The sequence below is a fragment of the Lemur catta genome, chromosome 8 (genome assembly GCF_020740605.2).
Source record: "Lemur catta isolate mLemCat1 chromosome 8, mLemCat1.pri, whole genome shotgun sequence".
Taxonomy (NCBI): Eukaryota; Metazoa; Chordata; class Mammalia; order Primates; family Lemuridae; genus Lemur; species Lemur catta.
The window spans coordinates 56779562-56805713 of record NC_059135.1 but is presented as its reverse complement, the minus strand read 5'-3'; the positions used below and the strand labels follow the sequence as shown (position 1 = coordinate 56805713).

The window sequence follows — 26152 nt, the reverse complement described above, 5'->3', positions numbered from 1 at the left end:
TTTTATGGGGGTATTTTTTGCTGAACAAGTTCCTAAAAATGGAACCTGGGTTGAAGAGTGTACATGTTTTGTGTTTGATCCTAGAATTAAAAGCAGACCATGAGTTGATTGAAGACCTAGCCAGATGAAACTCTTTTCTCTCTCAAATTTGTTAAACAAGTGCAGTCCCTGGGAGAAGACTCTAGAACTGATCATATAACTACAACCCAGCCCCAAAGAGGTTTCAGCTGGGCACAGCCAGCTTCAGCTAACAACCCAACAAATCAGCTAAATGTTTGACCCACTGCATTTGCCCAAATTACAAAGAGTTTCTTGCTGTGAAATTTCTTTCACCTGGGCAACTAGAAGAGGCCACGGTCATAGCTCAAAGAAATAGAAGAGTGAGCCAGTCCTTTTGCCTGAAGGATATGCTTTCATTTGATCTTTCAGCTATTTTTAACTTAGGTTCAGTAACTAATTTAAATAGGTTATCATATAAATAATGTTATCTGAGAAAAATTACTAAATAAAAATGGGGTTTACATTAAACTACCAGATTTATAACATATACACATATAGGTATATGTATTATATATTTATGCATTTAGATACTGTGTGTATAATTCCAGTATATATTAGGGAAATAATATTCTTATTAATGCAATCCACTTGGAGGTGAAGTTTTAAAGTAAAATTGATTGCTTTTTTTTACCTCATTATGTAAGAATATATATAAAATTATAGATTTTGGAAAATAAAGAGGAGAATAGTATAATTGGTTAAAGCATTTTTCAATGTATAATTTTATGTTTTTAAGTATTGTTGTGGGATCATATTGCATATACAATTTTGTTGCCTACTGTTTTAAAGCACTGTGCTTGAAAGTGTATTATTAGTGGTGGATGTTGGGTTAAGCATCCTCCGGTGATCAACTTGTTTAATCTTTACAATGACTTCTGGAGGCTTTAGGGGAGAATCTGTTCCCTTGTCTTTTCCAGCTTCTATGGGCCGCCAGCATTCCTTGGCTTGTTGCCCTTTCCTCTACCTGGAAAGCCAGCAGCATCGCATCCTCCAGTCTCTCTGACTCTGACATTCCTACCTCTGTCTTCCTATCCCCTTCTCTGACTCTGACACCTCCTCTTTTACCTAATAAGGACTCTTGTGGTTTCATTGGGTCCACCCACAACATCAGGATAATCTCCCATCTCAAAATCCTTAATTTAATCACATCGGTGAAGCCGCTTTTGCCGTGTAAGCTAATATGCTTACAGGTTCTAGAGGTTAGGAAGTGGACATGTTGGGGCCATTATTCTGCCTGCCACATCACCGTGCTACGGCTTCATTGTCATAGGTACCTTGTGAGAATGAAAATCCCCAATCTGTAGGTACTCTCATTTGGAACCCCCAGCTTTCTGAATTAATCTCATAAGTGGCAAAGTGACTTACATAGGGGGGTGAGGGAGGCATTGTGTACCTGCATTTGTCAGCTTGCCTCTTTCCAACTTTTGAATTTGTATGTTGTGGTGATGGTGCTTATCAGTGGAATTTAATTGATGGTTTGTAGGCATCTGTGTATACATATGGTAGGTGCATGGGTGTAAGTCTCCTAGCAGTTTTACTTCCGTTGAAATTTCCAGGATCTGTGCTGGGTTCTTTACTTACATTATATAATTGAATCTTCACAAAAATCCCACTAAAATACGTACAGGTATTTCCATTTAACAAATGAAGCCGAGGAATTGAGAAGTCAAAAGAATTGTCTGTGATAACACAACCTGGGTATGAACACAGATCTTTTGAATTTAAACTTCTTTTCACTTGGCTACAATATAATGATTTGAAGCTTAACAGTGATATAAGGAAAAAAGAAGTATAAGAAGCAAAACAAGCAAACAACAACAAAAAAGATAATATATTTTATATCTTTTACATATTTATACCAATAAGCAATGCATGAAAGTACTATTTTTTTCCTATACCATTGTCAATATTATGTATTTTACTTTATTCTTTTAGAGACAGGGTTTTGCTCCATTGTCCGGGCTTGGGGCATAGTGGCACAATCATAGCTCACTATAATCTCAGGCACCTCGCTCAAGCATTCCTCCTGCCTCACCCTCCCCAGTAGCTAGGACTACAGGTCGTGCTATAAGGGAAATTCATTTGTATAGGCAGTGGGTTTCTTAGGCCAAACTAAAATGATTGCCGGCTTGTCTTCTGCTGGCCTTCCAAGGAGGCATGAGTCAGCACAGTTATGTAACCAAGGTGTTATCTCCTATGTGAACCCATGTGATCACGCTTTCCCATGGCACGTTGCCACTGTTGTTCCGAGCCATATATAAGTGCTCGCCATGTTCTCGCTGCCGCTGCATCCCCCTGACAATAAAAAAACGTGTCTCATTGCCCATTGTTGCTGTGTGTCTCTTCTTTCAACTCCGAGAAGCCTGCTCCAGTGCACTCGCTGGCCACAGAGCCCACTCCCCACACGTGCACCACCGCACATGGCCAATTTTTTAAAGTTATGTTTTGCAGAGATCTTGCGATGTTGCCTAAGCTGGATGCAAGTGATCCTTCCGCCTTGGGGTCATAGTCCTGAGCCACTGACCTGGCCAATATTGTATATTCTAAAAGTTAAAACAAAACTTATCAATATCATATATAGAAAACAGTATTTTAATTTTCATTTGCTAAATTAAGTGACTTTCTTCCCTGAGTTATCTATGTCCTTTGTCTTTTTTTTTTTTTTTCCTATTGGGATAGTCTTTTTCTTTGCATATATAGAAGATATTAGCTCATTCTCTGTCACTCATTATAAGCCTTTGAGCTGTAAGGAATTTGTTACCATCAGGCCAGGAGATTCTGGAGATTTTTTTCCTTTTCTTAATATTATAAAACTTGATAGAACATCTTAACTTTTTCAAAGGTTCTAGTTCCCTTTTAGAATTGGATAAAACATTTTTCTTAGAATAATTTGTATTTATACATACCTCCTAAATTTGCATAAAATTTCTAGTGTTTCATGGGAACCCTCAACTAAATCTCTTTTGTCTTAGTACAGTAAGTAATGCCTGTTGCCATGCAAACTTGAACCAGCTCTACCCATAACCAGAAACCCCTTTTACTCTATTTTGTATGCCCACCGGCACCAAGAATAGTGTTGCCACATTGCTTTTGGTTGTACTTCCAACTCTTACCAGCTCTCTGATATTTTGGTTTTACTTATAAATGTTTAAAATCATTTTAGATCCTGTACATTTGGGCTTATGTTAATGTTCATGATTATTTTATTTTATATACAGATAACATCCTGAATATTTTCCCATTAATAAAGCATAAGTATGCTTTGTGAAAATACTGTTATTATACTTCAGGAGTTATTTCTAAGGCAGTGTTTATAAAACTTCCCGAATCCCTTATTGTTAGTATCTTATGTAAATTACTTGGTGTTTCCTTCATTTAGTGACTCACTCATCAAATAAGAATATTTGTTGTACAGTAAGACAAGATGAAGAATGGTTAAAATTCATTAATCAAAAAAAAATTTACTGCATACCTGTTCTGCAGCAGGCACTGTCTAGTCTCTGGGGATGCCACGGTGGACAGAGCACATGTCCACGTGTCCTTCTGGTGGATCTCACATTCTCAGGTCCCACTCTGAGTAAAAGAGACAAGAACGTGAATCCAGGGACCTACATGACCCCAGATGAGGCATTTCACACATCTGATCTTCAGTATTTCTTGTTCATCAAATGAAGAAAACAATACAAACTCACAATTAAATTACTCATAGGTATGTCATACAATGTGGAATATGGCGCAGAGTAAGCTTTCCATAGTCTTTGGTTATTTCTATCATTTTGTGACAAAGCCCTTTGCCATATCCTGGTAATAGAGGAAACTAATGGCACTAATGTTTTTATGTGGATAGTTGAGATACTATAATCAAACATATCCCTTTTCCTTATGTTCTGTTTATTATTTTTTTCTTTAATCCTTCCCTGTCCACCTCTCTGTCTTAATCCTCTCCATACCTGTCTGTCCATTCCTGCACTCCTCACAGCCATCTAGAATCTAGTTCCACATGCTGCCTCCTCTCCATCTTCTAGGTACCCTTTGTTGTGCATCCCTGCTTGTTTCTGTTTCCCCTTCTTAACTCTGCTGTTTTCCTCTCCTAACTCTGTGTAAGTCCTACCTAATTTCCAAAGCCCAACCCAAGTGCTGTTATTATTACCATGAGCCCTTTTGACTATCTTTCTCACACGAATCTCTCCAGAGGATCCTCCCTGAACCCCTGTGGTACTAATAATTAGCACTACCCATTTTAGCCATTGGTCACTATTTAGAATTATTCTCTATTTGTCTCCTGTATCTTTTTTTTTTTTTTTTGACAGAGTCTTGCTCTGTTGCCTGGGCTAGAGTGCCATGGCATCAGCCTAGTTCACAGCAACCTCAAACTCCTGGGCTCAAGCAATCCTCCTGCCTCAGCCTCCGGAGTAACTGAGACTACAGGCACACATCACCACGCCCAGCTAATTTTTTCTATTTTTAATAGAGATGAGGGTTTTCTCTCTTTCTCAGGCTGGTCTTGAACTCCTAAGCTCAAGTGTTCCTCCTGCCTCAGCCTCCCAGAGTGCTAGGATTACAGGTGTGAGCCACCATGCCTGGCCTGTTTCATGTATCTTAAGTATTTGTTTTCTCCCCAGCTAGACTGCTTACATCTGCAGACTATGCTCAGTGGATATATGGTGGTTAAGAGAGGTGCCTAGTGCTGTTTCTGGGCTGTGAAGATGCACATGTAGCAGCTTGCCACTGACCCTCAAGTTCAGTGAGGCCTCATTAATGAAAGTGACCATTGCCCTCTATTGCAGTTTAACCTGCTGTCTTGCAGAGACAGAAGCACCCTTACCGTCAAACCATTTCATGGTTGCTTTTTAAAAAAGGTTGCAGGACTCAGTTTTTAAGACTCTTACCAGGAAAAGCATGACACAAGGGGACAAGGAGTAAATGTATTTATGTGCAGTGCTTCAGAATAATTCCACTCCCAACTACTGACTGTCAGATGGTGAGACGTTTAGGAGAACATTTCCAATCTGAAGAGAGGAATTATTGTTTAGTCTGAGATTTTAGCCTGCACTTTCCTTTCATGTGGTTCCTGCTTGAGAGTTCTCAGATCAAGGTTAGATTGAATGTTGAAATGCTTTGGGGAGTGTAAAAATCAATGAATGAAAGAAAAAGGTGTAAGTGCCATAATTGCATTCATTTACTTCTCTCTTTGCTTCTTTTCTTTATGCGGTATCTCCTTACATGGGTACAATACCAATCTTAACTGACTGATTTGAGTGAAAGCATTAAAATGTAAACTTAAATTTAATGTAAGGCTGATGGTACTTCCTATGAAGAGCCTCTCTAATTTAACATTATCATTACATTCAGATATATTGCAGCAAATGAATTTCAATGGTTTGAATTGATACCATTTTCACCTTTCCTTTATAGAGACATCAAATAACATTTCCTAATGTTTGACTCATGTGAATATTGCCTTATAATTGGCAAAACAGTTACGCTGCTGTTTACCTAGTTATGTAAGATTCCTGGAGGAGATTAAAGAGCAGAATTTTATTTTTTTTCTTTTTGGCAGACTTTATTGTTTAATGTAAGTAGACTTAAGTGGGCTTCATATTTTCTTCCAGATGTAAAAGAAAGATGCACAAATTCGCAAGACTTTTAAAACTATCATCATTAAAGCTGCCAAAACCCAATATTTGTTGACAAGTCTATTAACCATGCATCTGGTTAATAGACTTGGATCCTAGTCAGGAGCCACAAGGAGAAGAAATTCAGTATGTTGTAAAATGGGTGGCACTGGTTTTTTATCTCATTGAAGGCAGTTCATTGCTGATCACAGGATCATGTGAAATGGGACCTTAATAGGGGGAAGACTAGATTATGTGGGGGGAGTTTGTATTCTTGGGGCAGTTTTTACCTGACTACCCTGTCTCCTTCCAGAAATTGTTCAGGAAAATATAGGTGGATGACCTTGGCAGAACATAACATGAGCGGGAAAATGTGAGATTAAAAGAAAAACTCATATTTAGTATAGTGGCTTTTTTTCTTGCCTTCATCCATTGAATTATTGCTTTAGGGCCCCGTTCCTCTGTTGGTGCACAAAATTTGGAGTTAAGAGCAAGTGCTCTGGGATTCAGTGCAACTGTGTTTTGTTTGTTCTAATAGGAAATTTGAGTGTGAGAATTCTTTCATTATAGCAAAAGTGCTAAGCTAAATACTCTGCCTGGTCCCTTTAAAATACAAGGCTCTCTGTTCATGGTATCTTTCCTATTTCTTGAACTTCAGTAGCTGAGCACTGAAGTCAATATTCTGACTAATCTGTAACTCATTTTCACACTAGTGCGAGCTTAGCTTGTACTTTTTTCAATTGCCAAATACCATGATGGGTGAAGGAAGATGTCCTCAGATATAATGCAGGGCTCCAGTTTCCCAACGATAAAAAATATTCTGGGGCCACCTTGAATATATAAACTTTTGGAAATGAAATAATTAACATGTGTATTAATAACATTCATTAAAATGTTTGTTTAGAAATATGTTTCCTATTCACTTTCATGAGATAATTTATTCAAAGCCTACATTTGCATCTTAGACATCATGTCTTTGACATCATTGGAGAACACACTTGAAAGTCATCTAGGACAATATGTCAGGGTAGGTTCTCTTCACTCCTATATAATTGCATGGACTTTAATGCATTTGCTATCCACATAAGAAGTTATGTCTATAAATTTTGTCCCAGGCCCTAGCTCTCTTTGCCTATCTTTCAGACTTTTTTTTTTTTTTTTTTTTGCCCTCTCATTATAGGTATATAACTCCAAGAGGTAACTATTTTCTGTCCTATCCTTAAGAGGGATCTTTAAAAGGCTTGTTTATAATGACATCTAACAACAGTTATGAAGTCATGACCCTAGAGTTAATGACTGTTTTTATTAAATTTCTTTGCTTCCTTAAAATAGCTGATTCCATCAGCTGACTTTTCAAAGCATTCCAAACTAGCATTGATGAAGTTGTTTCAGATTTTCAGTGTCTTCATTCAAAGAATACTTCTTTGTTCAAAATGAAATGCTTGCAAGAGTATTTTGTAAATAAGAGACTGTGTAAAGACTTGAATATATGGCAACCTCTCTTTTTGAAGGAAGAGAAAAAAAAAATCTTCAGTTTATATGTGGCATAGTAATTAACCAAAGGCTTTTCCTTCTTTTTTTCCCCTCACATCTACTGGCAAAATTGTTTATTTTCTTGGCAGACATTCCTATATATTTTTTTATAGTAAAAAATAAAAATAGTGGCAAGGGGCAAAAAATCGTGGTTTACTGGAAGATAGGGAGTTTAAATAGGCTAATGATTACTACATGGTGCTTGTAAACTCTTACTAGTATAATGCCATTATAGGAAATAAAACCACAGGATTAATGGAAAAATAGATCTCAATTTCCCAAACAGTACAGAAAGATAAATGAATGACTTTGCTTACAAGATTTTCATTAACCTTTACTTCTCCGCTATAGAGCTATCCCTTGATCTTTTGTGTCTTAATTTCCATTCAAAGTGGTGTCAGATACTGCAGTGATATAACATAAGACAATTAATATAAAATCTGAACATTTTCTTTGTAGAATTTGGCGAGTTTGGGAAGAACAGTTATAGGAGAAGAGTCTTAGTGGAACATGGTCACAACTGATTCACCTCTCTGGAGACCCTTTCCAGCCTCTCTAGCAAGAGAAACACATGTCAGAAGAGGCCAAGGAGAGTCAGTGGGCAGGTTGTCATGAACAGCACTTGACCTTTGTAGAGCTCTGTAAGTTTCAAGGAACATTTGTGAGCATTATTTAATTCCATCTTCACAACAACTCTGAGATGTAGACTAGAGAATTAGAGGGATTGCCTCCTCTTCCTCATCCTTCTCCTGCTTTTCTTCCTCCTCTGTTTTCTTTTTAACACTTAAGGAAACTGAGGCTCTGAGAGGTTTAGCACATGGACTCAGCTTACCTTGTAGAGGATGGGAAAACAGGAGCCAGGCTGCTTCTCTGGGTAGAGGAAAAATACTAGTACAGTTGTACTGGGTGTTTTTCCAGCCCTCATCCTCTCAAATCCTATTTCTCACTCCAGTTCTGTCTAGGGACATGTGAAACACAGTTAGGAATGTAGTTTAGAGGTGATTATCCTAGAAATGCTTCCCCTGAGTTGTTTCTTTTTGAAGAAGGGCAGTAAATTCTTATCCTTTCTGTATTTTCCTCTTGGTGTTCTTACTCATGCCAAAAATGAGCATGCAGGTACCTTTAAGAACAAAGGAAATATCAGTATATTTAAAAATGAGTATTTTCAGAGTAAATCCAACTGTGAGCTTCCAGGGTTTAAAACCTCATCCTGAAAGACTTCTGAATTTAAGTAGGTTAGTAAATACCAACCCCCCCACCCCATCCAATTATTTTAGATTAAAAATCATTTTTTCTTGAGATAATTTCAGGGGAAGTTGACATTCATTTGAGATCTGTGTAACATTGTTTGAGACCTTTATATAGGTTCTGTATATGCTTGAGGTTTTATATAGATGTGTGTGTATGTGAATAATTTGAGGATATTTGAACCCTTCTAGATAATAAAGTACTTATGTTATAAAAGAATATTGTCTTGAGCCTCACATGTAGAACCTGTCTGACAGTCTTGGGTAAATTTAATTAAATACCACAAATATTTATTGAATTCTGAATATAAGCAGAGAGTGGAGCTGGTGATACAGAGATGAACTCTTCACCTCCGAAGAGGTCAACATGCTGGTAGTAGGCATAAGGCAAGAACAAAAAATGACTCAAGTGCAAAAGAGAATGAATAAATGCAAAAAAATATAAAACTCTAGGTCCTTCAAGGATTATAAAAGAGGGAGTGTGCGTGTCAGGCTGGGAAAATCAGAATGAGCTCCACAGTTTGGGATGGCCCCTGGAGTAGGCACAATATTTTCATGGCAATATATGGAGGAAAGGGACCCCAGTGAAAGAAACAGCAGGAACAAAGGCATGGAAGCAGGAAAGTACAGGCTGTATTTGGGAAACAAGGACTGAGTTCAGAATGGCAGGAAGAAAATGGAGTAGTTGGTTGTAGACATCACACTTTCCAAAGAGTAATGAATATATTTGTGACCGTTAAGCGAATTTTGACTTTCTGGGGGATTAGGAAGAAAACTCCTTGCCCTCAAAGGAGTTTCGAAGGAATGAAAGAAGGAAGCTAGCTGGTATGTTGCTTCCCCTATGTCAAACTTGTTTGGACAAAGAGATGTCTTTATTGTGTCTTGACCTCTCTCCTTTTATCAGAACCTTTGTGCTATCAAGGGCCCAGCATGCAGAAGGGACACAGTAACCTCCTCTGCACAGCTCTTGCTCTCTTTCCCAGCAGCCCACCCTCTACTGTCCTTCAAAGGTATACTTGCAGCCTCCTTACAAATTAATCTAGCAGGAGTTTTAATACTTGATAATGCTTTCATGTGTGATTTGACCCAGGGATATTTGCCTTTTATAGCCAATAATTCCTTATCCAAGGATTTTTGTTTCTAGTAGTGTAATTTTCAGATACTGGCAACATTCTGTTGGGGAATCTGGACCAGAATGGCTTTGAAGTCAAATTGACCTGGGATAAAAATCTGGCCTCCCTCGTATAAACCTGAGAGTGGATTTACTGAAGATACAGTTATGGTGATATGGTGATGCTTTCCTCCTTGGGTTGTTACAGTGTTTGTAACTTGCCTTCTGGCTTTAATCCATCCTAGTTTCTCTTCCCCCGCTCCTTTCCCTTCTCTCCATAAACACTATAGATGGCAGTGGAATCTGCTTAGCTATGGATAAACTTATCCATAAACTTATCCAACCTCTCATTCTGCAGTTGGGAAGCTTACCATACTTCTCTTAAAGCAAGAAGAAAGTCCCTCAAAGTCTGTATTGTTGCCTCAGGCCCTTTTGATATATCCCCTCCACCTTGAACTGTTTCTATGGTATAGCCACTTAGTGTCTCCTCTGAAATCTGAAGGCACTTTGATGATATTAATATTTATCTCATGTGGTTATTTGTCCATTTTTTCCATCTCACTTCTTTGCTGGAGGGTCTCGACTCCTTCCTATGGTATCTAACACAATGCCTTGCACTCATTAAATCTTAGAATTGAATTAAATTGATCTAATGCTTTTGTAATGCTCACGAATAAACAGTAGCCAAGTCTAGTTCCTACTTTCCTATGGCACTGGGCAAAGTTAACCACCACCCCATTTCTATTTACCAATGTACCAAAAATCTTCAGTGTATCTAGAAACATTATACCCAAACAGACTTCACAGTTGATTTCCACTACCCTCCAGAGCAAATGTGGAATTATTACCACGGAATCTGCAGCCCCTTTATCAGTTTCCTCACACTCCCCGCCACTCAGTACTTATTACACCTCAGCCCACGCCCTATGATTCAACCAGGCAAATTGGCTAGATATACTCCCTTTCACAAAGGTGGATAAAAATATACATTGTCAGCTGACATAACAGGTGGCTTTCTTTTCCCACCTAGAATTCCGTAAAAAAATGTTGGCACAGACTCCCACATAGGGTCATGGGAAACAATTTTGAACCAGCCCTAGTACAATTGTGATTCTCAGTACAACAGATTTACTTCTCTCCTTAATGCTAACTCATGACTTAAAGTTAATTTACATTTATTGATCATATTGCATGTTCATCTCCTGGTTGCTGTACAACAGTGATGAATTGGAATTAACCAGTTTTTTAGTACTAGTGTTCTCATAGTCCAGCTGTCTCCTTTTATAGAGGAGGAAATTGAAACTTCTCAGGTAGCCATCAATTTCTTGGCCTTATCTTGGTACCTTTAAAAAACAAATTTAATTCATAGGTCTAATATAATATTTGCATGCAAGGTTGAGCTTGAAAATGCAGAAGTAGAATATTTTAAAATGACTTCCAGAAAAGGAAGCACAGATGAAGTAAAATTTACTGCCTTTCTAAACTATAAAATCATAAATACATAATATGAAATGCCAAGTCAATGAGGCTGATTTAGACAGGGTTCTGGGAGGCAGTTTGCTGGATACATATTTTAGTATTAATAGTAAGAGAGAGATGAGGTAGTGGTTGCAAATAGCAAGGGTATTGCACAATATAAGCATTGGCCAATTTGTTTTCTTTCTCTCATTTAGAAAATATAAGGAAATTGATTTTCATGGTCTTATTTCAGATCAAGTGACATATTAAAAATCAGTTTAGTAAAAATTAAGGAACATAGAAGTATTTAGAAAATGTCTCTGAAAGCAACCAAGAGAGAAGATATATGAATTATCTGCCTGCTATATGGGACTTTATTCTCTATAATTTCAATATCTTCATGAAATGAGAAAGTGCTAAAATGATATTGGTCCACTCATAGAAGCAATAGCTTTAGTTCACTCCAAGTCATTATAGCTTTAATAAATTAAAAATCACCCAGATCAACCAATGTATGTGGATAGACTTTTTACAAAGGAACATGTAGTCAAATAACATTTTTGAACACCCAGAATTACGCAGTGCTCGTATTCAGAGAGTTTAATAATCTAGGTAAATGTTGTTTGCTCCTGTGCAAAGAGAAGAATAACAAGTGTCTACGCATGCCTTGTGGTCAATGGGCATAAACTGACTTGAATCCATTAATCTCATGAGTTGACATCAGGGACAGGGAGAAATCTGACCTAGTGAAGTTCAGGGTGGTGGTTATTTGTGCATGCATAAAGGAATGGGGTTTGGGGTTTGACCTGGGTAGTCATTTTTGGGGACTTGGACAGTATTTTATTCCTAGCACCAGCCTCTCAGTCCTGCACAGGTCACCATTCAAAACACAGTTCCCAATAATGCCATAATATCAGGAAAATTCTTTTGGACACTGAGTCATCTCCAAATCAGCACGAAACATGTTGCAGCTAAAGTATTTCATGAACTTAATGCTTTGTGAAATATATAGATTGTTTACCTCTATGTAGTACATCCCACCCCTCCACTTTAACATTTCCATGTAGTGAGCCAGTGACAATGATCTTCCATTCTGTTGAGGGAGAAACAAGCCCAGAGTACTTCACTTCTTAATACTCAGCTGTTGCTCTTTGGGGTGGGATTTGCCCTTTGAATGTCCAGGTAATATTTGTAGCACCACGATGTTTATGCTGAGTATCTTATCATTTTGAGAAAAGAAAAGTGAAATGTGCCCATAGGGCTTATTGGGGATGGGAAGAGTTTGGACCCTCCTTCCGTATTTGAACATTTCCCTTTTCATCAGCCCCACTGAATCACCCTAAACGACTTAGATGGCTAATTGTGTTCTCTTGGTAAGAGATGCTAGGTACCCCAATGAATATTTGTAACATTTATGGACAGTACAAGAAATGATTATCAGTAGGCATGTAGGTAGATATGCATGTGGGCATTGATTCTGAAACAATTGAAAAAAAAATCAACGAATGATTGAGCTAAATAGTGCCTTGATTTTCCAAGAGATTTTAATTTTTGTGGATGTTCCAGATTTCACCAAAGCCCATTTTGTTACGCCCTGGCTGTAGCCTTCCCAGCTGCCAAGCCAAGGGCCTTTTAACGTCTTTCAGCTGTGCCCTGGGCCTCTGAGCAGGACGTTTCTCTCACAGCTGCCAGTGGGATGCCTGATTGTGAGTATAGCTTCCATGATACGATGTCTTTAAAAGCAAAGCTAGGCTGCCGATTGTTGGCATGGCACCCAGAGTACCAGGGTTCTTAGGGGACTGAGGTGGTAGAGGCCAGACTGAGGAGCCTTCTGAGGAGCCCCTGCCCCAGGGCCAGGTAATTTTAAGAAATGATGTGAGGCAGGTGAGCCTGGTCTGTGGGTTGGTTATGTTCTCTCTACTCTGTAGTCTGTATCTGAGTCTGTCTAAGATCTATCACGAAACAAGCCTTTTTGGTTTATTTGTGCAGTGGAATTATGGAGAACTGTTATTAGATACTGTTTGATATGAAAGTGAAAACTTCTTGGAAGTTAAAATATGTCAGAGCAGACAAAGATTTGAATAGTTTTACATTCCTTGGAACTGTTCTTACTCAAGGTATGCTTGATTTTAGTCCTTTTCCTTCAACCCTACATCCCTTCCAACTTGAAAGCTAGAAGCAATTTCTGCTGTGCAGTTTTGGCTACTTGAAAGGTGTTGTCTTTCAAAGACACAACTTCGCAAAGGTCTAATTCTGCACTGCCCCAGGAAAGTGTTTGAAAAGATTGGTAGCATGGAGTGTGTGTGAGACAGATTGAAACTGAGCAGTTGTGCGTGTGTGTTTGGAGAATATATAGGTCAGGAGTTGGTAAACTAGGGCCAGTCAGCCAAATCTGGCTGGCTGCCATTTTTTACACCACCTATGGGATAAGAACGGTTGTTGGGCTTTTAAATGGTTGTGTAAGTACTTACATAGTATCCCTGATTTTTGCCTCTTGGCCCACAAATCCTAAAATATTGACTAACTGGCCTTGCAGAAAGTTTGCCAACCTTTGGTCTAGAGAATGATGTTACAGAATTTCTCCTGATTTTGATTCTAAGAAATAGTCATACTCTTACCCTTTTGTTCAATTCTTCCCAGTAATCAAAACTAGCATATCTTAATAGAAATGTCTCATTCTTGCATTCTTTTCAGAGGTTAATGGAGTTACAAAAGGTTTGCTGCAACATAGTAAAAAATCAACCAGTAGTGATTTCATGTATTTTGGAAGTATGCAAGGAGAAGAGAATCATGGAATACCCTCCTCAGATGAAGGGGTCTAGCCCTGGGCTGGCATGGAATGGAACATTCCCTAAGTGCTTCCATCATGAAATACCTTGGGCACTAGTTCTCTCTTCTCTAATGCATTTTCGGTCATTTTGAATGCATGCATCAGAGAGGGAACCTCAGTTGTGAGCCCATCTCCCTGTGGAGCAATCAGAGCAACTATAGACAGCCGTGGCAGGAGACCTGCCTTCAGCGAGAGCAGCTGGAGCAGAATCAGGGAGCAGAGACGGTGCTTGTTTGTTTAGAAAGTTTATTGAGGTATAATTTACATGCCACAAAATTAACCCATTTTGAGGGTACAGCTCCCATGATTTTTAGTAAATTTAGGGTCATAAACATTGCCATGCAGTTTTAGAACATTTCCATCACCCCAAAGATAACTTGTGCCCATTTGCTGTCACTGCCTTTTACTCCCAAACCCAGGCAAATACTAATCTGTTTTCTGTCTTGATATATTTGCCCTTTCTGGACATTTCATATAAATGGAATCATCCAATATGTGATCTTTGTGGCTGACTTCTTTCACTGAGCATGGTGTGTTTGAGTTTCATACATCTTGCAGCATGTGTCAGTACTCTGAGTACCTCATTTTGCTTATCCGTTCACCATTGACTGGACATTTGGATGGTTTTAGCATTTTGGCTATTATGAATAATGCTGCTGTGAGCATTCACATGCAAGTCTTTGTGTGGACATATGTTTTCATTTGGATAGATACGTAAAAGGAGAATTGGGGCCAGGTGCGGTGGCCCACACCTGTAATCCCAGCACTTTGGGAGGCCGAGGTGGGAGAATAACTTGATGCCAGGAGTTTAAGACCAATCTGGGCAAAACAGCAAAATGCTGTCTCTATAAAAAATTAGCCAGATGTGGTGGCACATGCCTGTAGTCCCAACTACTCAGGAGGCTGAGGCAGGAGGATCACTTGAGCCCAGGAGTTGGAGGCTGCAGTGAGCTATGATCATGCCACCTGACTCCAGCCTGGGCAACAAAGCGAGTTCTTTACGTATTTTGGTTACAAATCCTTTATCAGATATGACTTGTGAACATTTTCTCAGCCAATCTGTGGCTTGTGTTTTATTTTCTTAATGGTGTCTTTTGAAGGACAATGCATTTTGAAACATGGATTATAAATTCATAACATGGAAGTAACTTTTTCTCATGTTAATTATTTTGTTCCATAGCTGAAATTTGTAGGAGCTTGTGGAACTCCTCCAATGAGTCAGTGGTACAGTTGGCGATAGTGTTAATACTTTGGATACCCACACAATGCTAGAGCTCTAGGCAACTCCCTGTTTACCTGCTGCTACCTGTATCTGTTTACTTTAGTTTCCATTTAGGGTGTGGCTATCAGAAGTGACTTTAAGGACATTAGTAAAGGAGAAGTTTTCTTGGGTGGTTGGTTCCATCCTGATGATAGCCTGAGAGTTTCATCTTCTCAGGACCGCCAAGGCCAAGAAATGAGAATGTTCCTTTCCCATCTCCCCCATCCCTTTTAAAAACCTGTTTGTTTTTTTTTTTGTTGTTGTTTAAAAAAGATTTCCCCATATGATATGAAAAGGATGACTGGGAACATAAGAAAAAAAGTTGAACACAAGAACTATAAAAGCCTGAAAGCAGTTGGGCAGCACCATTAAAAGATGGGGCAGTATTGCCTACTGATTAAGAGCACGAACTCTGCTATTTACAAGACGTGGAGCTCAGGCAATTGCTCGATCTTTTCCATGTCTCCTTCCTCATCTCTAAAATGGGAGTACTAATAGCATCTACCTTGCAAAGTTGTGAGGATTAATGAATTAGAACATATAAAGTGCTTAGAAGCATATCTGCTGGTAATGACTTGGTGTTAGCTGTTATTTTTGTTGTTGTTAAATGATAGGCAGAGTGCTGTTGTACAAAAAGCACAGGCTTTAACATCAGATACCCTGGCTAACATCTTGAGTTGAGTTCCCAGCTCCTATATTTACTAGCTGCTGACCCTAGACTAGCTACATTGAAATGTTGCTGTGATGGATAAAATGGAATTATATATGCGAGTGTACTTAACAGTGGCTGGAAGATAGTGGGTGGTCCATAGATATTTCTTGTTGTTTGGTTTTGGTGGTAAGGAGGCATGATTGACAATGCAAAAGAATTCTGTAAACCTTCTTCTGCGGGAGAGTACCTCAGGAGTTGGAGGAAGAAGAAATCTTGCAGAGAAGTGAGGAGTATTGGCTCTCTAGGGGAAATTGGTTTTGGACAGATGAAGGGTGGTCAAGACAGCAGCAGCAGGCCCAGTGCTGATGTTTCAGGACACACACACACACATCAGGCCCAGTGCTGATGTTTCAGGAGACAGATCCCCCCTAGTGGGGACCAAGACAAGAGTCCAAACATGGGATTTGATCATTGAAAGCCTTGAAGGCCAGACTCAATTCATAAGTGTCTTCAGAGTTCTTTTGAGAACCTCAATCTGGCCATAAATGGGCAGAATGTTGGAGTCAGAAGCCACTTCCAGGAACACTGCAGGTTTTAATTATTTACCCCATGAGAAAGAAGTCCTAATTAATCTCTAGGCTTGGTTCCGAGAAAATGTGCATGGCATCCTTTCACTAAAGACACATTTGCTCTCTGCCTGTCTCCTTGCTTGGCAGTGCTATCCTGGTTAATCTGAGGTTCTACATGAAAGCTTTCATAGTACCAGGAAATAATGTTACTGTAAATCATGCAATGGAGCTATGAATGTGTATTTGTTACACATTCCAGATATGTACAGCCAGTATATTCCAGATACGTACAAGTGATTACAAGGAACCACTTGAGAATCGATTTGCTGTATGATTGTGTATCTCTGCCTTGAATTACATAGACTATATGTTCTAGGAAAATTGTAAATTTTATTTTTGTAATTTGAATTGTTTTTCCATTAACATATGCCATCATTTATGAGATGCTTTGAGGGACCGATTTGCTATAGTAACTCTAGCTGTAAATTTCTTACTGATGCCTCGCCATACCCCCCACCCCCCATCCACTCTACATGCCCTTTCTCCCTTCTTTTATGTATTTTCAAGCTTTAAAAAATTTTATGATCAAAACTTTGGCAATGTGATGTATATTTTTGTAATAATGTTTCCTTTTTATCGTTTCTTGAAGTGTAAACATTGAAATACCTTTATTTTTGTATGAAAAGGAAAGAGGAACATAAGACTATAGTTCATTCTTGATAAATGTTTATGTCAGGAGTCCTTTAGCCCCAAGTCCTCCTCAGGTTCAGAAGGGTACCAGAAAGGGGGCCTGCCACCCTTGGCTCCTGTCTCCGTGAGCTCTTCCTCACTACTTCACTAAGGTGGAGCCATACTTCTCATGGCAGCCCCCCTCCCTTTGTGTTGGGAGCCACTGAAGCCTTGTCCATTGCTCCCAGCTCTGTGTTGCCCTCCGGTCTTTCGGAGGACTTGCATGTCGGGGAGCTACTTTGCTCATTGGAACTGTCTCTTAGGTTTGTGTTCTGCCTCATCCTCCTCTGCCTCCCTACCCAAATGCCCCCTTCCCAGCTCACCCAGAGAAGGGACAGGGTGTGACGCCATCCCTGTCTAAATAAGATTTCCAGATCTGACATGGAAAGACTGAGGTCTTCAGGCATTTTGCCCTAGTGACATTAGGGCAGGGTGACCTTGAGAACGGAGGGTACTCTCTAGATACTGTCACAAGCTGGGAGTACAGGCAGAAGATGTGACCGACTTCTTAGATAGGGAGCTGTCACCCATGCATCAGGAGGCAGCTTGAGAGAGTGTCAGCTCCTTGAGGGAGGGACTGTGACTTACTTATATTCCCAGCACCTAGGACTATGTCTCGGCATTTAGTAAATCCTCAGTGTCTTCCTTAATGAATGGCCATCTTGTTAGCATAATTACAAACAGAATTTCTTTGATTTGACTGTTCCATTTTTATTGGGTGGACATTTTCTGAGAACTGAGCAAAAGTTCATTAAATTATTAGAAGACAAGCATGAATGTTTACCCATGAAAATTCCATTCCTCAGGAAAGAGGACAGTTCTAGTTTGGCTATATTAACTATATTCATATAGCTTAGAGAATAAGAGTTAGGAATAAAATATCCCACCCATCTCTGCCACATATTGTAGTTAGCAGTACTATTAAAGAGCTTAAAGCATAGGTTGTGAACTCGTGGCCCCAACTTGAATCTACACTACAAGATTTAACCTGTATGCTATTTCATTTTTAATAGAATTAATTGCCAGCAGTTAAGAAAACCTGGGTTCATATAAAATATCTAAAACATGAGATCGCCAGCTTTCTCTGAAAAATGGGAAGAATCTGGCAGCATTTGAGTTTGCATTCCTTCTTGACATTGGACTGACCCTTATTTCGATGGGGCAGTGAGGTTGCCACAGTCCTCAGCATCGCCTGTCACATCGCCAGTGTGGAAACTGAGTGGCAATCGTCATTCATCCCAGTACTCGGGGAGCTAAGTCTAACCAGGTTCTCATTCGCCAAATCTGCTTGGTTCCTGTAGGGATTTATGTTTGCAGTTCCTTATTTAAGAGACTCTCGGTTTAAAGGTCTGATATGATGACCTTGAAGTGGAGATATCTAATTTCATGGCTATAAAATATCAGAATACAAAGGGGTTTAAAAAACTCATGAATAAACACAAACTCATTTTGTTAATCTGTATTTCTTCAGTGGTCGATTTATCCATGTATCATGTCTTATTTATAACACCACATTGCTATGGAAATTCACTGCTGTACTTTTTACCTCCCAGTCCTACTAAATATTACTCTTCACATTTTCAGAGCTGCTTGTGTGTGTACAGATCTAGTGTAGTAGCAATCCCATGTGGTTTTGTAACATTAAATATTAAATAACTTCAAAACTGTAAACAAGAGGAAAAAGTCAGCCAAATCCTGACACAAATGTAATAATTAAAAAAAAGCAACAGAGAGACTTCATTTATATGACCTATTGCTTAACTGCTTTATAAGAATGAAGGCCTTTTCTATGCTTGTATATTTTTCAAATCTAATAGATACCTGCCCTAGAGTCATATTCTAGTTTGGTAGTCAGTCTGTCTGGCCGTTGGCACTGGCCCATACAGTTAGTCATAAAACTTCATTCAGAAATCATTTATTGGGTACATGTCATATACCAGCTATATAAAAATAGTAATGATAGTTCCTGAGCACTTGCCATGTGTTGAACACTATATACTTTACAAGTATTGCCTCATTTCATCCACATTCTAGCCCTTTGAAGTAGGTGGTTTTATCTTCATTTTGCAGGCGAGGAGAAAGAAACTCAGGGAGCGCCCAAGATCAAACAGACTGAAAATTGTGGATATAGTCTTCTAGCCCAGGCTGTGTGAGCATAGCTTCCTGAGAGCTAGTCCTGGGTAGAAAATTTAAGACAAAGTTGTTTCACACCAAGCTGAAAAATTCCAACTAGTTGTTGGTTACTTAAAGGAAAACTATATGTTTCTTAATGTCAGAACAATATGTTATGGGGATAAACACTTCTCCTGCCTTGGGAAGTGGAGACCAGATAAAACTCCAGAAAGATCATGACAGGTTGAGTTGGATAAAGAAGAAAACTCAGGGTTATGTTAAGGTTACAAAAAAAAAAAAAAAAAAAGCATTAACAGATGATGGAACAGGAATGAGATTTGTCTGGCCACCCTAAAGAGGCGATCCCAGGCTAGGCTAGGACAACAGTTGATCAGCTTTACCCAGCTAAGGGAAGGGTGGGGCACAGAGCCGTTATCCAAGTCTCCCATTGTAGGGGACAGTGTGAGGTGTGGGTTGGCTGAGAATATTAAAGCATGGGGGATTAGGAGTGTCAGCCTCTGGACTGGTAAGACTTCCTCCTTGGTGACAACACCTTAAGCCACCTATCTGAGCAGCACTTCGTAAGATCCCCAACTCCTCTTGTTCTGTTTCTACATTTTGTGAGCAGCCTCCTGATTATACTTCGGATTTCTGTGTAGATTTGCCTGTAGGAAGAGAAACTCTTATTCGTGCCAAAGTAAATATTCTGGACTTTTGTGACTCTTCTCTTCCTCATGATTAATCACTTGACCAGCCTAGCTTAAATGTCTGGTTGTGGTGCTCAGCTACCACTAACCCACCTCTTCAAGAAGGATGAAGACGAGGTGTGCTGGGCCAGGGAAGAAGGCCTAGAGTAAAGGAAGTACAAGAAAGGGTTATTTCCAAAGTAGAACTTTGAGATTTGATGACTGAGGGAATAAGGAGGTTGAAGGACAAGGAAGACTCAAGGATAGGACATTGGGTAAATAATAGTGTTCTTGAGTGAGTTGGAAGGAAGAAGCAGTGGATTTCTGGGGGAAGGATAACAAGTGTGTGGGGTTGTTTTTTGTTTGCTTTTCTGTTTGTTTTTTTTTTTTTTGAGCTTGAGGTGCTTGCATTGGTGGAGAGGTCTGACATTTGGGTATCCATGGCTATGGAGCTGGTTAGGGGCAGAGACTGCACAGTGTACAGGGAGTGGATGAGTTCACCTAAAGGGAGCATATGGAGTGAGAAGGAGGCCGAGGGTAGAACCCCATGTGTCATGTCATTGACAGAACAAGGGAAGTCTGTGCAAGAGACAAAAAGAGGCAGAGAGTTGGGACAAAAAGGGAAAGAGCAAAGCAGTAGTGATTCAAGCAAAGCAGAATGGCCAGTTGTGTCAAATATTGCAGGATTGAAATAGAAGATTTAAATAAGAGAAGACTTGAAGAGACTTGAAATTGCCCAAGGTCACCCGGAGAGCATCAGAGGATGACCACAGTGTTTGCTGCAGGGCAATCTCGTGTTTACCCCATTGTATCATGCTGCTCATTTAAAATGGGCAGCCCAGTCTCACTGTCTTCCCATGCTCGTAGTGAAAAGAGGGCCCTTGTTATTTAGAGCGTGTGGTGCTGCAGTATGAATATAGCTGGTGTGTGGGCAATTCGTAACTCTTCCAATCAGCACGCAGCTCATACGACATCGACCAGTCAGCCAAGAACTTCACTGTGTGTGTTGTAACTGAGTTAGATATTGTGAAATGGCTTATTCTCTTATGCAGGAGTTCGGGTTGACTGACATTTGTTGGAAAAATCTCAGTGGTGACAGATTGTTAGGCTGATTATATCCCTTGTTCTGAAGGAGCAAGGAGGAAGAAGCAAGAGCGTCATTCTCTCAAATAGAAAATATGAGTTATTGGTCAGAAGTCTACACGACTATATTTGTTTCCCATTGGAAGATCTTTTTTTTTTTTTTTTTTTTTTTTTTTTTTGAGACAGAGTCTCACTTTCTTGCCCTGGCTAGAGTGAGTGCCGTGGCGTCAGCCTAGCTCACAGCAACCTCAAACTCCTGGGCTCAAGTGATCCTTCTGCCTCAGCCTCCCAAGTAGCTGGGACTACAGGCATGCACCACCATGCCTGGCTAATTTTTTTTCTATATATATTTTAGTTGGCCAGATAATTTCTTTCTATTTTTAGTAGAGACAGGGTCTCACTCAGGCTGGTCTCGAACTCCTGACCTCAAGCGATCCACCCGCCTCGGCCTCCCAGAGTGCTAGGATTACAGGCGTGAGCCACCGTGCCCGGCCCCCATTGGAAGATCTTTACATACATGAATTTAACTTTCATATATATGTACATGCAAACATATATGTATATACATGTACTTAATATATAGTATATGTGTGACCATATCTATATATACCCATGCATATATGTACACATTTACATCTATACATCCTTATACATACTCTTCACAAACAACTTAAAACTCTAGAAGGTGAGACATGATTTTCGATGTCTGCATGGCAAGACTGGTATGTTAGGGCAAGTAAATTAAGAATGAGCCTAGTCATCAAACTAGGATCCATTCTATTTTATTTATTTATTTATTTTTGAGACAGAGTCTCACTCTATTGCCCGGGCTAGAGTGCCGTGGTGTCAGCCTAGCTCACAGCAACCTCAGAGTTCTGGGCTCAGGTGGTCCTCCTGCCTCAGCCTTCTGAGTAGCTGGGACTACAGGCATGTGCCACCATGCCCGGCTAATTTTTTCTATATATATTTTTAGCTGTCCATATAATTTCTTTCTATTTTTAGTAGAGACGGGGTCTTGCTCTTGCTCAGGCTGGTCTCGAACTCCTGAGCTCAAATAATCCGCCCACCTCGGCCTCCCAGAGTGCTAGGATTACAGGCGTGAGCCACCGTGCCCTGCCCAAACTAGGATCCATTCTTACTCATCTTTCTTTAAAAAGAAATTTTTATATTTTCCTTCTCATTGAATTCTATCAACCTTGAGAAATAGGTATTTTAGTTGCCATTTTCAGGTGAAGAAACTAAAGAAATATTTTGTTATGGTTATAGGCGTGAATTTAGGGACAAGTGATGGTCTCCACCCATATCCCTGTGAAGTTCTGCTCATCCACATGTCGTTATGAGACATGTGGTAGAGCTTGCAGCAAAAGACTGACGCCACACCGGTCACAGAGAAGGGAAACTCATTTCCTTCTTAAAGTCAAATGTACATACATTTTAAAAACTTTAGTACTGTTCTCTTTTTCTTCTTTCCCTGCAATCACAGTGTCAGTGCTGACTAAGTGACTTTTTGTCTTCAATCTGCTTTCAGATAAAAAAAAAAAATTACAGGCTGGGCATGGTGGCTCACACCTGTAATCCTAGCCCTCTGGGAGGCCGAGGCGGGTAGATCGCTCGAGGTCAGGAGTTCGAGACCAGCCTGAGCAAGACCCCATCTCTACTAAAAATAGAAATAAAAATTATCTGGACAACTAAAAATATATATAGAAAAAATTAGCCGGGCATGGTGGCGCATGCCTGTAGTCCCAGCTACTCGGGAGGCTGAGGCAGTAGGATCGCTTAAGCCCAGGAGTTTGAGGTTGCTGTGAGCTAGGCTGATGCCACGGCACTCACTCTAGCCAGGGCAACAAAGTGAGATTCTGTCTCAAAAAAAAAAAAAAAAATTACACAGAGACTATGAAAGCACATTGTTCAAGGGACACATGACACTAGTTTGACTCTAGATGGTAATATTTGGCTGCTTTTGCCTTAGCCACACACCTAAGAATTGTGATATTTGCAAGTACATGCTCCAAAGTTGTATTGACCAAGTTTATTTTGGGCAACAAGGGATCAATATTGGTTGTATTCCTTTTTTTATCCTTACCCTAGACCATGGATGGGGAATCTGCAGCCCTGTGGCCTTCTAGGTCCTTAAGTGCAGCCTTTTAGCTCAATCTAAAGTTTTCAGAACAAATTTTTTTATATTTATTGATATACTTTTGTTCATCTTTTATATTTTTATTTTATCTTTAAAACAAACATACTTAAAATACCAAAGAATAAAATAAATTTCAACAAAATAATCCTCCCAGATTGACTGGCACAAATAGAACATGAGTAAGCCATAAGGGCTCAATTGCTATACTCACGATTTAGTTCCAACTTCCCCTGCCTGACTGGTGCCACTACTGCACGAGGCTGGTTGGCGAGAGTTTATGGGGGTTGAGTACACCAGTCTGTTATCAGCTTTTGACAGCAGTGCATTGTGTTTCTGTTTGAAGTGGAATTTGTGAATAGTTGCTCAGCTTGATGGTATTTTTTAATTCTATCTGCTTAAGAGCCCATCATGTCAAAGAAGACCAAGAGAAGACTGAAGGAAGACAACAGGTTTTTGATGAGGATTGGGAATTGCAATATTATCTTGTTTCTGTTAAAGATAAGAGGATTTGCTTGCTTTGTGATATGGCAATATCAACATTAAGGAATTCAGTGCTTATCAGCCTTAAAACACTCATAAGGACACCAAATATTTTAAATTAGATGGAGAGGCATGAAAGGTTGTATTGCAGAAAATAAAAGATGAAAAGCAAAAGCAAAGACAATTCTTTCAGGCAGCAATAAGACCTGGAAATAATGCCACTGAAGCAACTTATAAGGTAGCTTATGTACTAAAAAAAAAGGAGGGGGAGCCATTTGGTGATGTAGAAATTGTGAAAGAATGCATTGTCGAAGTTGTAGAATGTTTAAACCCTGATAATGTTTCAAAGTACAAACAACCGCCTCATTCAAGGAGAACCATAACTGATCAGCAGCATGAATTAGCCTTCAACTTAACAGAACAACTTCAGGCAGTACTTCAAAAGGAATATATATGTTATTCAATCACTGGATGAATCAACTGATACTACTGACTTAGTGTAGGTTTTATACTTCATTTGGATCATAACAGAAGATTTTCTTTGCTATAAAGAATTACTCACTTTGGGCACTCTTGCGAACAGAACACAGGGAATAGATATCTTCAACAACTTTCAAGATAAATGTCGAGAAGTTGGACTGTATTTGGTAAATTTACTGAGTGTATATACAGATGTTGTACCTTCCATGACAGGAAAACATGAAGGGTTTATTGCACAGAGAAGAAAAAGCATTAACAGATCCAGATGCTCTCACTTCTTTTCACTGTACCTCGTATCAGCAAAATCTCTGTGCTAAAGCTGCTATTTCAAGTGACACTTTGCAATAAGTTATCAGTATTGTTAACTATATTTGTGCAAATGCAACATGGCATAGTCAGTTTTGTAACATGCTAAAGTTGAACAATAAGGTATTCAGTGTGGATTTGCCATAGCATTCTAAAGTGCCTTGGCTATCACAGGAAGAGGTATTAGCTAAAATTTTATCTCTGCAAGAACAGCTAGATAATTTTATGAAAAAAAGAATCAGCAATGTGAATTATTGAAAGAAGATTTGTGTAGGAACGCAGCATTTCTGTGTGATATCATGTCAAATCACAACGACTTGAATATTTCTTTGCATGGTAAAACTAAGTCTATATGTGATTTATGGCAAAAAAATCCAAGCATTTTGAAAAAAAGCTATCTTTGTTTCAAAACACTTCTTCAAAAGGAAATTTCAGATGACCATTTTCCCCAGTTAGCAAAGGTCATTGATGAGCAGGATGATATATGCAAATCATTTCAAGAAGATGCAGCTTCAAGAAGATTGGCTGGAGAACACAGTGAAAGGCTCACTGACTTTGAGAATCATGACATCACACTCAAATTAGCATTTCAGCCTCACCTATTTGATGTCACCAAGGCACCTAAAGAACTACAGATGGAACTGATTGAGCTCTCAGTAGACAACATTTTAAAATCATTGTTTGATGCTAAGAAAGATCCAATTGAAATACGGAAAAATGCAGTAGAATACCCACGCCTTTGGCAACATGCCTGAAAAATGCTTTCTTGTTTTTCAACCACTATTGCTGTGAATCTACATTCTCTTACCTAACCCAGATCAAGATGCCTGTAAGATCACAAATGACTAATATCCGTCTAGAGGATCAACTGAAACTGCGGACCTCCATACTGTAACCAAATATTCAAATGCTTTCCAACAAAAAGCAGACAGAACAAAGTCATTAAAAGGTTAGTTAACTTTAAAATTAACAAATAGTTTTCATTTTTTGAAATTAAGTACTTTAGATTTTTATAAAATAGTGTACATTTTAAAGTATATCTAATTGAAGTTTGTTGAATGTGGCCTTCCAACATGAAAAGATTTCCCACCCCTGCCCTAGACAATTGTTAGCTGGAAAATGCTCACTTGCCTTTTCCTTATATCTACAAATCATGGCCATTCAAACGAGTATAAAAGGACTTTAAGTTGTTAACTATAAGTTTAGTCTCTTCAGGGGAATTCTAGGAGTAACGGGAAGTACTTTATGGGTAGAATGACCCAACAGAAATGTAATTGTAGACATTGATTTTTTATTTTTTTGGCAGATGTATTTTGAATAGATTAATAGGAGCCTGGGGCTGATGTTGGAAAGATAATGGGAAGGGACAAATGCCAGCAATGCTGAATTCCACCTTGCTGGGTGTTTCACAACCGTAGTCAACTTGGAGAGAAAAGGATGGGTGCCGTTAAAGAACTGAAGAAAGAATCAGTGTGATCTGTCAATGAGCCTGTGAACAAAGCATAAAAAATCAAAATCAAAGTTAAATCTATGAAACTAAAGCATAGATTTAGTCTATATGCACTAAGTATATACATATAATATCTGAAACACTGTCAGTGGCCACTTTTGCCACAAAAGCATGAACAGAATGACAGGAAAATAGTAAAATTAATTATGATACTTAGAAAAGGATGGTTGGAGTGATGGCATAAAAAAAAAGTCATACATAGTTTCTAGGTGTGAGAAGGAAAAGACAGAGTCATTTAGTGTTTTTTGGTGAGTGTAATTCTTATAGTGTCTTTAAATAATGAAAACTTTGTA

The 26152-nt window shown here is 39.1% G+C and overlaps 1 protein-coding gene across 1 annotated transcript in view; it reads left to right on the top strand.

The window, feature by feature from the left end:
- The window catches only part of CERS6 (ceramide synthase 6), a 257944-nt gene that overhangs the window by 111373 nt on the left and 120419 nt on the right, over positions 1-26152 (top strand). The gene's annotated exons all lie outside the window — the stretch shown is intronic.